Genomic DNA, 4,351 nt, shown 5'->3' with positions numbered 1-4,351 from the left:
TTGGTTGTTTAGATTGTTGAAAGAAGACATTTTAAAAATTCTTAAAATGAATTTGGTAAAAGATGGAGAGAACTGAGAGAGATTTGTTCAAAAAAATAGAAGGTATATATATATATTGGTGGTTGAGGAGACCAACAAAATTAATAACTCTAAATCTTGCACACAAAATAGTGTATAATGGTAAAGGGATCGTATCCACGGAGATTGGTTCAATTTATACCTCTATGAAAATCACTTATCCAAGTACTTGAAAAGAAAAATAAAAGTCAAATTGGGGTTTAAATCTTTTCGATTGTTGAGAATACTAGAACTATGCTAAAATGTAGAGATGACAAATACACAAGTAAATGATTTGATTTAAAATCAATGAAGGAAAGTTGGTTGATTTTGGAATACACCACATGGATATCTTAGTTGACTTATCATTAGACAAAATGGAACAACACTTGTGATTTAATTTAACTTAGCTATAGCAATTCATAAGCACAAATCACCTCAACTCTTCTTTGTTATTAAAATGTTTTTTTTAGTTAGAGGAGCTCGAAACACATTTCCTTAATTAAAGTCACAAAACCAATGAAACATATAATCTTGTGAAAATCAATTAGCATTAAGTTTTAAGAGTCACCAAGTCCAAAAGATAATCAAATGCTTACATTATCATTATGGAGAAAACATTTCCATGGTTTAAATGAAATGAAAACAAACATATAAATCATTTGTTGCTTACTAATTTGAGGGTCCATTACTTAAACAAGAAATTAGTCAACAAAGTAAGCATTTATTCATCCAAGCTCATGATTAAAGACAAATAAACACAAGAAGATGTTTGACTAGAAAACATTTCCATAAATTTCAAACACAAGGTAATATGAAGTCTTCAAAGAAACTAATCATCCATGGGTTAAACCAAAATCAACCAAACATAAATTTAGCCTAACATGGCTAAGATTAAAGAAATAAAAAGTTGTTTAGAGATACCAAACACTGTTCAAGATTGAAAGATGATAGAAAATGCACTAATCTTCAAAATCTTCTTAGAGAGCAAAATGTGTTCTTCCTTCAAGAGTTCTCCTCCTTTCTTTCCTTTAAAACTCCAGTAAAAGTAGTCAAAACTCGGATGCAAAAGTTAGCCAAAAGGTTCTCACCAACTTTCCCCAATTAGAGGCTCAATGCAAAAATCTGGTTTCTTCACAGCACAATCCATGCAGATCGTTTGTCGATCCACGCAGACCGCGTGGGTCTCGCTGAATGGGCTATTTGGCCCATTTAATTGGCACTTCTAGATTACTCCTTTTATTCTTGGTCCAGCCCATATGTATAAGTTTTTGATAGCTCAATTGTGTGTTCTTAACTCTCTCAAGATGATCCATTGCTCCTTTGATCTTTTATAGCTTAAATTCTCTTCACATCATCATCATTCTTCAACCAAGATTAAGTCCAACTTTCTCAATCATCATGTTGATAATAAGCCCAATTGTCTTCTTCCTTGCAATCTAAGTCCAAGAGTTCCATAGCTTAGCCCATAAGTAAACCACAAACTTCCAAAGGTCTCGCATTCATCCCATTCCTCCATGTTGAATAGTCTTCGGTAAATCCTACAATTAAGCTCAAAAGACTAGAAAGTACCCAATAAAGGTGAAAAATAACAAAAAGAGAAACATGCATGAAGATTAACTAAAATAAAATAGAATTGACTAAAATAAATTAGGAAAAAAAGTAATAAAATGAAGCTATCATATATATATATATATATATATATATATATATATATATATATATATATATATATATATATATATATATATATATATATATATATAAGGAAGGGTTATTTGGAAAACAAAAAAACCCTAAAAATCATAAAAATGCATAAAAAAATACTTAGAGATTACAAAACTTTTTTTTTAAATTTTTTTATAAAAAAATCGCAGGTTTTTTAATAAATACGTTGAAAAAAAATCAACTTTTTTTTTAATTTTAAAAAAAAATCAGCGAATTTATTTAAAAACATGCGATTTTTTAATAAAAAAATTAAAAAAAAAGTTTTGTGATCTTTAAGTATTTTTTTTATGCATTTTTATAGTTTTTAGGGTTTTTTGTTTTCCATATAACCTAAACCTATATATATATATATATATATATATATATATATATATATATATATATATATATATATATATATATTTGAATTTCGACCATTTCCAACGGTCTTATACAATGGTCAATCAAAATGCACGGTAATAGGGGAAGAGATGCGGCCAAACCGCATAGGGGGGGGGATGTTCCCCTGCCTATGTGGCAAAAGGTGCGGACTAGCCGCATCCACTCCCCATAGACTAATACATTGTGTTTATTTGATATTCCGAACTAATAATCAGATATAATATCATCGTGTACACATGATGATTCTAACCCAAACTAAAATAAATAAATGCTGGAACAAAATGTGAGCCTTGAACTACTTTAAAAACTGAATACTTCCTTTAATGAGCTTAAAAGGGGACTACTTTATCAATATGATAAAAAAGTTTTTCAACCAAAAGGAAGATCCTTGTGTTGATTTACATAAGAACTTGATACTTTATAAAGAAATAGCTACGATAATTAAAAAAAAACACATATAATTAAAGGACACATGTATAGAGAGAACAAAGAATAGCCAGGGAAGAGGCAGTGCACGGAAAAAACTATTATACTGTATTAAGTATCCATCAGTCTTTTTCGGGCTCCGTCTCGTCCCTGTCTACCCTCACATCTCCATCTACACATTATATTTACCTTAACACCAATTAATGGCCTCCAATAACACGTATTGTTTGGTAATTGGCACGATATAAAATCATACATGAAAGTTGTTATTAATAGACCATGGCAGTCATTTGTAGTACGTAAGTTGTACTTCTAACTTCTAAGTACATTGTCTTACACTGATTCCATACATGTTCTTTTTGCACCCTCTAAATGTGGAAAATATGCACGAAATAACCCTATCTTTAACTCTCCATTCCTAGAAAGTTCATACGTATTCATCATTATACTAAACTAGTTACCTCATTAACTATGATATATCAGATAAAAAAAACTGTACCCAATTAGTCCATATATCACATAGTAAACGTATAATAAAACTTATTTATTTGTTACCTATGTTTATTTTTTATGGATTTTTCATTTAAACATATTTTTTTGCTAAAAAAAAGAAATGTAACAAGTTTATCTTGTAAAAAGTGGATTATGCAAGTGTTTGTGAAGGCAAGCATGTATGAAACCACAGTTTTGGTGTAAATTGGAGTTATTATACAAATTATATCAATATCATTTTACAACTGTAGTAAATATCTTTACTTTATAAATGATTATATGATTTGTATAAGCATGCGAATTTCGTGTGTAAGTATGTGAATTTCATGTATAAGTTTGAGAATTTAATGTATAAATTCGAGAATTGATACATAATCTTGTGAATCTTATACATAAACTTTTGAATTGATGCATAGAAACATGTAAATTTTGGTGTGCATTTAGCATGAAGTTCACTGAGCAAATGACTTTTTTAAAATCTATACACATTTTATATCGAAGTGTGAAAGAATTCTATATACAAATTAGTGCACTACGCCATTATATAACTATACATTCATTCATAGGTTATCCTAACACAAGAAATTAATATATTTGTGAATATATAATTCACTTATTTTTTGGGTGGCTGGATTTTAAAAAACAACTAGCAGATAGCTATTAAAAAAAGAACAATTACACAGTGATATAGTATTGTTACCATGAAACTCGATTGAAATTGAGTTTCTATACCTATTAACAAACCGAAAACAATTAAAATAAGTTTATAAATTTAATAGAAAAACAAATAGTCAGGACTTACCTGATATCACTTTAAGCTGCAAGGCCAACTCTCACAATAAAGTTATTGAACTGCCTAGGCATCAAGTTTTAAACACAAGCCAAACGAAGTCAGTGTTAGCCTGTTAGGGGACTGATATAGTCAATAAGAAGAAGGTGAGGGGGTGGGGTGCAACTAAGTGAAACCCCAATGCTAGTACACACGGTCTCTTGTAGTACAAGTCGCGGCTTCACTAAAACGTACTTCGCCTTTTATGACGTTACAAAACTCGATATGTTACATATCTTTGTTAGCCTTTAATCTCTTGTAGTACAAGTGGCATACATCATTTAAAAAGCTTGATTTTTTCATGATAAATTTTAGAGAAATTAAATATCATTTTATTTTATAATCTTATTCTTTTTTATATGTTTATAAAATAATAACTTATGAAATATATAAACTTTTTTTCTTAATCATATTGATATTTGTTTTGATATATTGAAT

The 4,351-nt window shown here is 29.2% G+C and overlaps 1 long non-coding RNA gene across 1 annotated transcript; it reads right to left on the bottom strand.

Annotated features, from left to right (window-relative positions):
* Positions 1-761: 761 nt before the first annotated feature.
* LOC145164572 (uncharacterized) lies at positions 762-3,949 on the bottom strand. The gene is made up of 2 exons (XR_013739834.1): positions 2,782-3,949; positions 762-1,618 (listed from the first exon to the last, which is right to left on the bottom strand). It is a non-coding gene; the product is annotated as an uncharacterized LOC145164572 (long non-coding RNA).
* Positions 3,950-4,351: the final 402 nt, after the last annotated feature.

This window comes from Lactuca virosa, chromosome 1 (genome assembly GCF_052849685.1).
Source record: "Lactuca virosa cultivar CGN04683 chromosome 1, Lactuca_virosa_CGN04683_v6, whole genome shotgun sequence".
Taxonomy (NCBI): domain Eukaryota; kingdom Viridiplantae; phylum Streptophyta; class Magnoliopsida; order Asterales; family Asteraceae; genus Lactuca; species Lactuca virosa.
The sequence above is the reverse complement of the archived record's forward strand: the minus strand, read 5'-3'. Positions and strand labels throughout refer to the sequence as shown.